Source organism: Hemitrygon akajei, chromosome 3, assembly GCF_048418815.1.
Source record: "Hemitrygon akajei chromosome 3, sHemAka1.3, whole genome shotgun sequence".
Lineage (NCBI taxonomy): Eukaryota > Metazoa > Chordata > Chondrichthyes > Myliobatiformes > Dasyatidae > Hemitrygon > Hemitrygon akajei.
The window spans coordinates 171,545,447-171,559,596 of NC_133126.1; positions in this window are offsets into that span (position 1 = coordinate 171,545,447).

The following is a 14,150-nucleotide window of genomic DNA, read 5'->3' on the forward strand; positions in this document are numbered from 1 at the left end:
CTATTTGGACTTTAGTAAGGCCTTCAAGAAGATCCGGCATGTAGGTTTGTCTGAAATGTTAGAGCCCATAGAATCTAGGGAGAGCTAGTTAGATGGATTCAAAATTGGCTTGGAAGTGAGAAGCAAAGGGTGGTGGCTGAAGGCTGTTTCTAAGAATGAAGAATGAAGAATGTGCTGCAGGGGTTGGGGTGGGGACACTTCTTATTTGTTATTTATATAAATGATTTGGATGTGGATACACAAGGCTAGATCAGTAAACATGCAGATGACATCAAATTAGTGGGTGGAGGAACTCAGCATGCCAGGCAGCATCTATGGAAAAGAGTAGTGGTGTGGCTTAAAGGAATATGGGTTGAATGCAGGAAATTGGGACTAACTGGGTGGGCACCAATATCAGCACGAACTTATTGGGTCAAAGTGCCTGGTTCCATTCTATGTTAATAGTGAAGAAGCATACAGTAGATTACAAGAGAATCTTTATCAGTAAGGGAATTGGGCCTACAGATTTCAGTACTGGTAAGTGTGAGATGATGCATTTTGGAAAGTCAAACCTGCAGAGGACTTATACTATGAATGGTAGGGCACTAGGCATTTAGCAAAACTTGCTTTTATCAGTCAGGCCATAAAGTACAGGAGTTGGGACATTATGTTGCAGTTGTATAGTTATTGGTGAGGCCACACTTAGTATACTATGTACAGTTTTTGTTATAGGGAAGATGTGGTAAAACTGGAAAGAGTACATAAAAGATTTACAAGGATGTTGCAGGACTAAGAGGCCTGATTTATAGGGAGAGGTTGGCCAGGCTGATTATTTATTTCATAGAATGTAGGAGAATGGGGGTAACCTGATATAAATGTTCAAAATTATGAGAAGCATATGTATGGTGGACAGACTCGCCAGGTAGAGGAGACCAACATTAGAGGATATAGTTTTAGTGTAAGGAAGGAAAGGTTCAAAAAGGACCTGTGGGCAACTTTATCACACAGACAGTGGTGAATATATTGAATGATTTGCCTGAAGGTGTGGTAGGTGTAGGAACAATTGTACTATTTAAGAAACAACACACTCAAAATGATGGAGGAACTCAGCATGCCAGGCAGCTATGGAAAAGAGTAGTGGTGTGGCTTAAAAGAATATGGGTTGAACGCAGGAAATTGGGACTAACTGGGTGGGCACCAGTATCAGCACGAACTTATTGGGTCAAAGTGTCTGGTTCCATTCTATATTGTTCTATGACTCTAATATTAATAACTACAACATTTACACCCTTGGAGCCAGTAGGAACTAATTATTCTACAAGTGTGAAAACATTGGAAATGTTTGGCATTGTTGGCAGCATGTGTGGAGAGAACAATGAAGTTATTAATTCAGATCAAGTGAAAATACAGACAGGATTTCAAAAGAGCAGGATGAAGGGCATAGAGAGATAACACTGAGAGATGCAATGGGAGGATTTATGTCTTTATTAAATGGAAAACAGAAGGCATTGAAATGATTGAAGATAAAAGTTGCCAATCAATTGAATTCATGTCTTCGACTCAATGTGAAATACTGAATGGAATTGGGTAAGTTATTGTTACTTCTGCAGAATAATGGAAACTACTAAGTTCAAAGACTTTACAAAGTGGACAGGGAGTAATATTTTCATTGTTTTTCTTTAAATCACAGATACTTTTTGCACAGAAATATGCCCTTGAGCTCTCTGTGTCCATGCCAACCATTTTGCCAACTACACTTATCTTATTTAACCACAGTATTCATCCAAATCCATACTCTTCAATTGCCTGCTTAAATGATCCTTGAATGCATCACCTTTTTGATTCTATCACCTCTTTTTACAACCTGCTCTAGATATAGAAGAATACTCTGTATGAAAGACTTAGCTCTCAATTCACCTTAAAACCTCTTGTTTTTCATATTCCTATCCTGAGAATAATATATTGAATATCTACCAAATGTATGCCTTCAATAATCTTATGTACCTCTATTGCCTCTATGGCTCTTGAAGGCCTCCTTCGCTCCGGGGAAACAGACCCAACCAATCCCATTTTTCCCCAATAACTAAAGTCCTCGTTTCCAGGCAGCATCTTAATGAATCTCCTCTGCAATCTGTTAATTGCCACCTTGCCCTTCCTTTAGCATGGTGACCAGTATTGCACACATACTCTAAACATGGCTGAACCAGTATTTTGTAAAGTTGGAACATCTCAAAGCTTAAATTCCAAGTCCCATTACTGAACTATTCCCAGAACCTATGGAATCATTTTCAAGGACTATTCATCCTGTGTTCTCGATATTTGCTTACTTTTATTATTTGCATCATTGACTTTTTTTCTGCACATTGGGCATTTGACGGTCTTTTTTTAAGGTTCTATTGGATTTCTTTGTTTTGTGGCTGCCTGTAAGGAGACAAATCTCAAGGTTGTATATAGTACACATACTATGTACTTTGGACTTTATTTATTGATTATTTATTTATTTATTTATTATTTTTATTTATTTCTTCTGTAGTTGCACAGTTTGTTGTCTTTTGCACACTGATTGAATGCCCAGTTGGAGCAGACCTTCATTAATTCTATTATGGTTATTATTCTATTATGGATTTATTGAGTATGCCCACAATAAAAGATATCTCAGGGTTATATATGGTGACATATGTGTATTTTGATAAAAAATTACCCTTTGAACCTTTGAATTTTGAACTATGCTCTGATCTATAAAAGCAAGCATGCCATATGCCTTCTTAACCACTCCATCTATCTAAGTTAATATTTATGAGCAACTTTGTAACTAGATCTCTAGATCTCTTTGTTCATCAACATTCCTTAGCGCCCTGCCATTTACTGTATACGTCCTACTTCTATTTTACTTCCCAAAGTGCCCTACCTTGCACTGGTTGGGATTAAATTCCATCTGTTGATACTCCATTAAACTTCCCATCTGGGATTCAATCCAATGGAAACAAATACAGACCCAGATTGAACATCGCTTTCTTTTTCTGCATAAGTACCTGAAGAACATGAAAATTTATCACATCACATGGATTTAAATTCAAGCTACATGCTTAATCCCATCATGCAGAACTCAAAATTAATGTGTCCAAGTTCCCAAAGTTTTGGGGCTGCCGTATTTATCCTTCAACCTTGCTTTTGATGCACAGGCTCCTCCCCTGAAGTTAGCACTACATGAGAAGGAATCTGAGGAATCTGTACTTCAATGACAAGTGATGGCTAACAATGTGAACTACAGATTTCTTAATTAGTAAGAAATCCTAAAGTGGTAACTACTTCCAACTGTATACTGTAGTTTGTTTTCTTAACTTGTAGAATTTTGTGCTTTAAGTAGTGTAGCTGCTCCTTAAACACAGTAGATCTAAAGAAACAAAACTGAAGGAGCTTCCTGTCAGGAAGGGTTGTAATTTGTGCAGGGTGTGGAATGTGAATCTGCAAGTTAGTCTCTGTATTTATTCCAGTGCATCTACACGTTTAATCTTTCTAGTTACACACCCAAATTACCTTTAAGATCCCTGTCATGACCAACAAATAGTTTGGGCGAGGTTGACAGGCAGGGAAGGCAACACAATTAATCTCCTCTTCCTGAAACACAACATCTGATACAAATGCACAGATCTAATATATATGGTATATGCAACTAATTTATCCTGAACTTCAGTGTTATTACTCAGTATCCTTGGTGTTTAGGTAGAACATTGCCTCTGCTGTAATACTTGGATGGGTTTGGAGGCTCCAGGTCTGGAAGTACTTTTCCACCTCCACTGAAAGTGGCATGGACCTTTTAGTCAATACCGTGACTACCAGAGCTGCTCCATATTGTCCCTCTTGCCGTTCGTTGTGATTTCAACATCCTCCTGATTTGGCCCATTTCCAATGCAGAAAACAATTTCTTCATCACTGATGCCAAGGCAGAGATCTCTAGTTTTAACTTTCCTTAAAGACAATGGACTACCCTAAACAGAATACAGAGAGGTCACGGAGAATAAGGCCATCTACACCACAAATGAAAGGTGCTATTTACTCCAACAATTGATTGTAGCCATAAGTGCAATATCATAGTACATCATTCAGATGAAATGTTTATGAAAAGCACTTTATTTCTCCACTTGGCATCTCAGGGAGCCATTAGGAGGAAATGTCACATCCATCATTCGAAGAAAATCTTTATGGAAGGCACTTTATTTTTCCTCTGGCATCTCAAGAATCAACTAGATTGGCAGACTGAACATACAAATGTGAGGCTTTCATGACACCTGAAAGAATTGTCAAAATCCTGCAGTAACAAAGGACAGGTCAAAGACTGGAGCCAGAAGTTAATTCTGTCTTTTATTTCAAGAAGAATGGGTAGGATTACAACCCAGGAGGTCCACAGATTATTTAATCAGTGACATACTTTTCCTGAAGCAATTCAAATTCAATTACATTTGTTCAATCATCCTTCATTGTGTTATACAATGTATTGATTGCAAGGTGTTGTTCAGAAAAAAACAATTTGACATTGGTGCATTTGATTGTAGTGAATCAGTTTGCATGAAAATCCTTAACTATTTGTTTGACCACAACCCCTCCAGATATCTGGTGCTCAGGTTCATTTGAAACATTGTGAAAAGACCAGTATTTCTAGCTGTAACAAAGCTGCTGAATTGCGTGTCAAGACTCCACAAGGTAAGACAACGTAAGAAAAATATTCATAGGGATGTTTAAGAATTAGATTCTGCAATGCTATTGATTTCAACATCTACCTGCTAAATTTTCCATATCCTGCCACTTCCTGGTATACAAATGTTTGTAAAAGTGACACGATTTCCTTGTTACAAGTATATTATACAATAGGACCTCCAGGAATACAGGCAACCTACTGAAAACAGATTGCCATGCGTCTTTATAGGTTCTCAGTGTGCAAGTGTCTTAGCGAGGAAGCTGGACATAGAGATAGAGAAATAGTAGTGAAGGAAATTTCCAACATGGAATGAATAACTTTAGAGTGAAATGAATTGGCACAATACCACAGTTACCTCATTTTGAAATGCAGAATTACATTTTAGGTCACTTAGAAGTGGAAAGCACAACTTGCACGATTCAATTTTAATTTACTAAACAGAATTAAATTTCCAGATATATTGTGTATTATCAGGTTGTATTCACAGGTCTTATATGGTGTCACATTACTCCAGCACTGTGATAAAACCCTTGGGCTAGATGGGACATATCACAGGTATTTAAGAGGGATAAGAGATAAGAGACAAGAGTGCACAGAGCCATTAAATGTTCCTCATATGATAACTCTTTCATTCCCAGAATCATCCTTGTGAACATCCTCTGAACCTTTTCCAATCTCAGCACATCCTTTCTTAGATAAGGAGCCCAAGGTGAGGCCCCACCAGTGCCTTAGAAAGCCTCAACATCACATCCCTGCTCTTATATTCTAGACTTCTTGAAATGAATGCTAATATTGCATTTGCCTTCCTCTCCACCCACTCAACCTACAAGTTAACCTTTAGGATGTTCTGCACAAGGACTCCCAAGTCCTGTTGCATCTCAGATTTTTGGATTTTCTCTCCATTTAGAAAATAACCTGCACATTTATTTCTACTACCAAAGTGCATGGCCATGCATTTTCCAACATTGTATTTCATTTGCCACTTTCTTGCCCATTCTCCTAATTTGTCAAAGTCCTTTTGCAGGCTACCAGTTCCTCAACACTACCTGCCCCTCCTCCAATCTTTGTATCATCTGTCAACTTGGTAAAAAAAAGTCTCTTCCATCATCTAAATCATTGATAAACACCACTAGTCACTGGCAGACAAGGATCTTTCATTCCCACTCACTGTCTCCTACCAATCTCCCAATGCTCTAACCATGCTAGTAACATTCCTGTAATACCATGGGCTCTCAAGTTAATAAGCAGCCTCAATTGTGGCACCTTGTAAAGGCCTTCGGAAAATCCAAATTTACAACATCCACTGCATCTCCTTTATCTATCCTACTTGTAATCTCCTCAAAGAATTCCAACAGGTTTTTCAGGCAAGATTTTCCCTGAAGGAAACCATGCTGACTTTGTCCTACCTTGTCCTGTGTCACCAAGTACTCCATAACCTCATCCTTAACAAATGACTCCAATATCTTCCCAACCACTGAAGTCAGGCTAACTGGTCTATAATTAGCTGCCTTCTTCCTTTCTTAAAGAGAGGAGTGACTTTTTGCAGTTTTTCAGATCTCCAGATCCATGCCAGAGTCCAATGATTTTTGAAAGATTGTTACTAGTGCCTCCACAATCTCTACCTCTATCTCTTTCAGAACCCTAGGGTGCAGTTCATCTGGTCCAGGTGACTTATATACCTTTAGGTCTTTCAGCTTTTTAAGCACCTTCTCCCTTGTAATAGTATCTTCACTCACACCCTTCAATATCTGGCACACTGCTAGTGTCTTCCACAGTGAAGACTGATACAAAATATTCATTTTGTTCATCTGCCATCTCCTTGTCCCCTGTTATTTTTTCTCCAGTCTCATTTTCTAGTAGTCCTATATCCACTCTCTCTATATCTCTCTTTTATTTTTTATATACTTGAAAAAGCTTTTACTATCCATCTTGATATAGTTTTCTAGCCTGCTTTCATATTTCATCTTTTCCCACTTAATGACTCTTTTAGTTGCTCGCTGCAGGTTTTTAAAAGCTTCCCAATCCTCTGTCTTCTCACTAATTTTTGCTTTGTTATATGTCCTCTCTTTTGCTTCTACGTTAGCTTTGACTTCCTTTGTCAGTCATGGTTGTACTATTTTGCAGTTTGAGTAGTTTTTTTTTGTTTTTGGAATACATCTATCCTGCACCTTCCTCATTTTTCCCAGAAACTTAAGCTTTTGTTGCTCTGCTGACATCTCTGCCAGCATCTCCCTCCAATTTAATTTGGCCAACTCCTCTCTCATACCACTGTAATTTCCTTTACTCCACTGAAGTACTGCTATGTCAGACTTTACTTTCTCCCTATCAAATTTCAAGTTGAACTCAAGCATATTGTGATCACTGCCTCCTAAGGGTTCTTTTACCTTAAGCTCACTAATTGCCTCTGGTTCATTTCTTAACACCCAATCCAGTATAGCTGATCTCCTAGAAAGTCAAACTGCTTTAAAAAGCTATCTCAAAGGCATTCAACAAATTCACTCTCTTGGGATCCATTCCTAACCTGATTTTCCCAATCAACCTGCATGTTAAAATCTCCCATGACTATCATAACATTGTCCTTTTGATACACTTTTTCTCTTTCTCATTGAAATCTGTAGTCCACATCCCAGCTACAGTTAGGAGGTCTGTATATAACTGCCATCAGGATCCCTTTACCCTTGCAGTTTTTTAACTCAACCCATAAAGATTAAACATCTTCTGATCCTATGTCACGTCTTTCTACTGATTTGATGCCATTCTTTACCAGCAGAGCCATGCCACCCCCTGCCCACCATCCTATCCCTCTGATACAATATGTAACCTTGGACATTCAGCTCCTAACTGCAACCATCCTTCAGCCATGATTTAGTGATGGCTACAACATCATACCTGACAATCTGTAAAAGTGCCACAAGATTATCCACCTTATTTCTTATATTTGTGCTTTGAGATATAACTCTTTGAATACTGTGTTTTCTACCCTTTTTGATTCTGCATCCCTAATGCTTTGATACTCACCCTGCTGGCTGCAATGTCCTATCATCTGCAGGTCCTTCCTGCCAGTCTGACTGCACGCTATTTTTGCTTTTTTACCATCTGTTCTATCCTGAGTCCCTTTGCTTCAGTTTCCATCCCTCTGCCAAATTACTTTAAACCTTTTCCAACAGTTCTAACTAACCTGCCTATGAGAATATTGGTCCCCTTCGGGTTCAGGTGCAACCCATCCCTTTTGTACAGGTCATACCACCCCCAGAGGAGATCCCAATGATCCAAGAACCTGAACCCATTTCTCAGCTATACATCTCTCTGCCAAATCAACTTCTTTCTGCCTGCACTGGAACGTGGCACAGGTAGCAAACCAGAAATTACTACCCTGGAGGTCCTGCTTCTTAGCTTTCCATCTAGCTCTCTAAATTCTCTCTTCATGAACTCATTGCCTTTCCGTCCTATGTTATCGGTACCATTATGTACAAGACATCTGGCTGCTCTCCCTCCCTCTCCAAAAATGCTGTGGACATTATCTGAGACATCCCTGACCCTGGCACCTGGGAGGTTACATATTATTGGGTGTCCCATTCACATCCACATAATTTCCTTTCTGTTCCTCTGACTATTGAGTCCCCTATCACTAACGCTCCCCTCTTCTGCCTCTTTCCCTTCTGCACCACGGACCCATGCTCAGTACCAATAACCTGGTCTCTGTGGCATTCCCGTGGGATGCCATCCCTCACAACAATATCCAAACTAAACCAAACCAAAGGTGTAGCCATGGGCACCCATTTGGGTCCCAGCTATGCCTACCTTTTTGTTCGCTTTGTGGAACAGTCCATGTTCCAAGCCTATACTGGTATCCGTCCCCTACTTTACTGTTGCTACATCGACGACTGCATTGGCGCTGCTTCCTGCATGCATGCTGAGCTCGTTGACTTCATTATCTTTGCCTCCAACTTTCACCCTGCCCTCAAATTTACCTGGTCCATTTCCAACACTTCCCTCCCCTTTCTTGATCTTTCTGCCTCTATCTCTAGAGACGACTTATCTACTGATATCTACTATAAGCCTAAGGACTCCCACATCTAGCTGGACTATTCCTCTTCCCACCCTGTCTCTTGCAAAAATGCCATCCCCTTCTCGCAATTCCTCTGTCTCCGCTGTATCTGCTCTCAGGATGAGGCTTTTCATTCCAGGATGAAGGAGATGTCTTCCTTTTTTAAACAAAGGGGCTTCCCTTCCTTCACCATCAACTCTGTTCTCAAACACATCTCTCCCACTTCACACACGTCAGCTCTCACCCCATCCTCCCGCCACCCCACTGGGGATAGGGTTCCCCTTGTCCTCACCTACCACTCCACCAGTCTCCGGGTCCAACATATAATTCTCCGTAACTTCTGCTACCTCTGTCGGGATCCCACCACCAAGCACATCTTTCCCTCCCCCCCACCCACCTGCTTTCCACAGGGATCGCTCCCAACGTGACTCCCTTGTCCATTTGTCCCCCTCATCCCTTCCCACCAAGCTCCCTCCCGGCATTTATCCTTGTAAGCAGAACAAGTGCTACACCTGCCCTTACACTTCCTCCCTCACCACAATTCAGGGCCCCAGACAGTCCTCCCAGGTGAGGCGACACTTCACCTGTGAGTTGGCTGGTGTGGCATACTGCGTCCGGTGCTCCCGGTGTGGCCTTTTATATATTGGTGAGACCCGACGCAGACTGGGAGACTGTTTCACTGAACACCTACGCTCTGTCCACCAGAGAAAGCAGGATCTCCCAGTGGCCACACATTTTAATTCCACGTCCCATTCCCATTCTGATATGTCTATCCATGGCCTCCTCTACTGTCAAAATGAATCCAAACTCAGGTTGGAAGAACAACACCTTATATACCGGCTGGGTAGCCTCCAATCTGATGGCATGAACATTGACCTCTCTAACTTCTGTTAATGCCCCCTCCTCTTCTTACCCCATCCCTGATTCATTCATTCATTTGTCCATCCATTTATTTATTTATTTGCCTATTTATCTATCGATTTATTTATTTATTTATTCATTTATTTATCTATTTATCTATTTATTTATTTATTTATTTATTTATCTATCTATCTATTTATTTATTTATTTATTTATTTATCTATTTATTTATTTATTTATTTATTTATTTATTTATTTATTTATTTCCCCCTTTTTTGCTTTTCTCTCTTTTTTCTCTCTCTGCCCCTCACAATCACTCCTTGCCTGGTTTCCATCTCCCTCTGGTGCTCCCCTTCCCCTCTCCTTACGCTTCCCATCCCATGATCCTTTCCCTTCTCCAGCTCTGTATCCCTTTTGCCAATCACCTTTCCAGCTCTGAGCTTCATCCCTCCCCCTCCTGTCTTCTCCTATCATTTTGGATTTCCCCCTCCCCCTTCTACTTTCAAATCTCTTACTATCTCTTCTTTCAGTTAGTCCTGATGAAGAGTCTCGGCCCGAAACATTGACTGTGCTTCTTCCTATAGATGCTGCCTGGCCTGCTGCGTTCCACCAGCATTTTGTGTGTGTTGCTTGAATTTCCAGCATCTGCAGATTTCCTTGTGGTTGTGTTTCGATAGCATTTGTCTGTGTTTTTTTTAATGAAGCTCAGTGCTCAACCCAGTACGGATGGAAGGTGTGTAAGCAGTCAGCCGGAATCGAACCTGGGACCACTCACCTCGAAATGCAGATGCCTATACACCACTGGTCCACTATTTTATAATGTAAACTGTCACAAATGTTTTATAGCATTATCTTAAGTACATTCAAGTATATTTCATGGAATTTAAAACAAAATGTAGATGCTAGAAATCTGAAATAAAAATAGTAAGTGATTGAATATTCAGTAGCTCAAGCAGCATCTCTGGAAAGAGATAATGTTTTAGCTTGAAGATTGTTTGTCAGAACTAGCATGTAATATACCTTCTATGGGATGGTTCTATTTTTACCTTCTGTGATAATGATGGAGTTATACCATGGAGCAGCACAACAGCTTTCAAATTCCAGGCAGTTCAGAGACCAAGGCAATTATTAATGAACCTCTAGGAGCAGTATGCAAGGACTTAACAAGGTCACTTTTGTTGTTCCTGTACTATGAAAGAAAAAATTATTGGTAGCATTGTAATATTGACATTTTCATTTTGCGATATGTCTTTACTCTCTTTTAAAAGCCCTCTGGATCCTCAAGTTTTTCAAAATAGTTTAGGCTGTTTGAAACACAGTCTCTATTGATAACTGTATCAGTGTTCCAACTATCATGGGCAGACCCAACAACATTGATAAGGATGATACATAATCTGCTTTTAATTTAGCGCATTTTGGAGGGTAACTTTGGCCAGTATACCTAGACAATTTCCATGTTTTCATAACATAGCTTACCCGAAAAGGCAGAATGGGTTTTAGGTTAAAATCTTATCTAAAACACAGTACTTGTACCATAAGTAAGTTCTATGACAATCCTTACTGCACAAAGGGTAAGAGTACAATGAATGAGTAATCAGCTATTTAGGAAATTATTTTCTGCAGCAGTTCTCTCAAAGAACATGAACAAGACTTTATTAACCTGCTTTTCTCTTTTTTTTTGCTGTTCTCTCAAAGTTACAGTGACCACGTCACGGAATTTTACCTTCCCTGGTCAATTGGACTGATTTCAGTGAGTCTACTGGGCTCATTTAGGCTGCTTTGTGAATTAGCAATCATTATGTAGTCAGAATAACTCAAGTGGAAGGTGGAATGGGTTAAACAGCTAAACTCTTATAGAGCTGCAATGTGGATTTCTACTTGTTATCCAATCATCATGGACAAAATGAAGGGGTGGAACACAGTGTTTGTTCTTCAGGCTGCTAGCCAAGTTCAAGTTCATGATCCTTTTGTGTGATTCTAATTACTGGCAACTGCCTGAATAGACAGCTGAGTATGTACAGAGCAATGTGATGAACTTTCTGCACAGAGACATCGATGTCTTGCCAAAGATCAACTCAACCTCAATGTTTCAATCTCTAGCATTCAACTTTGCCCTGTGATTTTGATTCGCCTCCGTACCACTTATTCTGTGTGATGTGTTTATTTGCCATCAGTGGATCTGCAAACAGTCATGTTTGGCGGTGTACTACAGAGAGTGTAGGTCAACATCATGGCAGAACATAGCATTAATGGTAAGACTCTTGGCAGTGTGGAGGATCAGAGGGATCTTGGGGTCCAAGTCCATAGGACACTCGAAGCTGCTACACAGGTTGACTCTGTGGTTAAGAAAGCATACGATGCATTGGCTTTCATTAATTGTGGGATTGTGTTTAAGAGCTGAGAGGTAATGTTGCAGCTATATAGGACACTGGTCAGACCCCACTTGGAGTACTGTGCTCAATTCTTGTCACCTCACTACTGGAAGGATGTGGAAACCATAGAGAGGGTGCAGAGGAGATTTACAAGGATGTTGTCTGGATTGGGAAGCATGCCTTATGAGAAACGGTTGAGTGAACTCGGCCTTTTCTCCTTGGAGCAACGGAAGATGAGAGGTGACCTGATAGAGGTGAACAAGATAATGAGAGGCATTGATCGTGTGGGTAGTCAGAGGCTTTTCCCAGGGATGAAATGGCTAGCACAAGAGGGCATAGTTTTAAGATGCTTGGAAGTAGGTACAGAGGAGATGTCATGGGGAAAATTTTTAAAACAGAGAGTGGTGAGTGTGTGAAATGGGCTGCCAGTGGCGGAGGTGGAAATGATAAGGTCTTTTAAGAGATTCCTGGATGGCTACATGGAGCTTAGCAAAATAGAAGGATATGGATAAAACCTAGGTAGTTCTAAGGTAGGGAGATGTTCGACACAGCTTTGTGGGCAGAAGGGCCTGTATTGTGTTGTATATTTTCTATGTTTCTATGAGTGTTGGTAATAAAAGATAATAAGATAAGAAAATAGACACAGGAGTAGAGTAGGGCACATGACCTGTCACACTTGTGCTGCCATTCAGTGTGATCATGGCTGATCTCACCTCTTCTTCTGTGCCAGCTTCCTATAGTTGTACCATGCCCTGATCTTTGAAAATATATCCACTTCCTCTTTGTATTTTCAATGATCTAGCCTTCGCAAATCTTTGGCCAAGAATTTCAGAAATTCATCTCCCTCTCTGAGGAAGTATCAACAACCTTAATTTAAAATAATTATCCCCTTGTAACAGAAGTGTTCCCATGCAGGTCCGGGCAAAGAGCTTTAAAAAGAGAGGTACAGGCTAGCAGACCAGTCATCATGGGAGCAGTCATCGTTGTAGTAGTCTGAGGCAGGGTAGTAAGGCTTTGTGTCAACAGGGCTTCGGTGAGGCGACCAGAACTGAGCACAGTACTCCAAGTGAGGTCTGAGAAGAGTCCTATATAGCTGCAACATTACCTCTTGGCTCCTAAACTCAAACCCATGATTGATGAAGGCCAATACACCGTATGCCTTCTTAACCACAGAGTCAACCTGCCCAGCAGCTTTGAGTGACCTATGGACTCGGGATCCCTCTGATCCTCCACACTGCCAAGAGTCTTACCATTAATACTATATTCTGCCATCATATTTAACCTACCAAAATAAACGACCTCACACTTATCTGGGTTGAACTCCATCTGCCTCTTCTCAGCCCAGTTTTGCATCCTATCAATGTCTCGCTGTAACCTCTGCAGCCCTCCACACCATCCACAACACCCCCAACCTTTGTGTCATCAGCAAATTTACTAACCCACCCCTCTACTTCCTCATCCAGGTCATTTATAAAAATCACGAATGGTATGTGGGAAAGGGCATGAGTTCTATTGCCTTTTTTATGTATCTGTGGGAATCCATACCTCTGTCCTTCCATCATCAAGAACAGGACCTGTATTCTGTGTGGTTGCTAAAAATAGCATTCACAGATAAGGAAAGTCCATCATTGTTCATAGTATTGAACTTTATGTTCTTTTGAGTACTGTTTTAATGTCTTGCAGTTTCATTCCCACACTTTATTAGAAAATACCCTCTCATGGTTTAAATCAGGGATTTCCAAACTGGGGTCCACAGACCACCCCCCACCCCCCCCCCCCCCGAGTAAATGGTAAAGCTCCATGGCATAAAAAGGTTGGGAACCCCTGGTTTAAATAGATGTATTTTCATCCCTATTATTTTTGACTAGGCTATCAACATCTCCTCTGAGTTAACTCTCTTACTGAGCCACAAAGTCGCAGACTCAAGTCCCACTCTGGTGACCTTAGCACATAATCTTGGTTAGCTCTTCAATGCACTGTTGTGGTTCAAGCAAAGAGTTCCCAAAAATACTTGATGCAAAATTAACTTATTGAAGTAAAAAAACTTTTTGTTTCTTCAGGTCAGTTTTGCAGGAAGAAGAGCGGAGTAATTGTAGTATGATATTCAGAAAATTGCAGGGATCTTGTTTTGTCTCTCAGAAACTATCCTTGACGTCACTAAAATAATCTGCACAGGAGATAGCTATGTACTTGC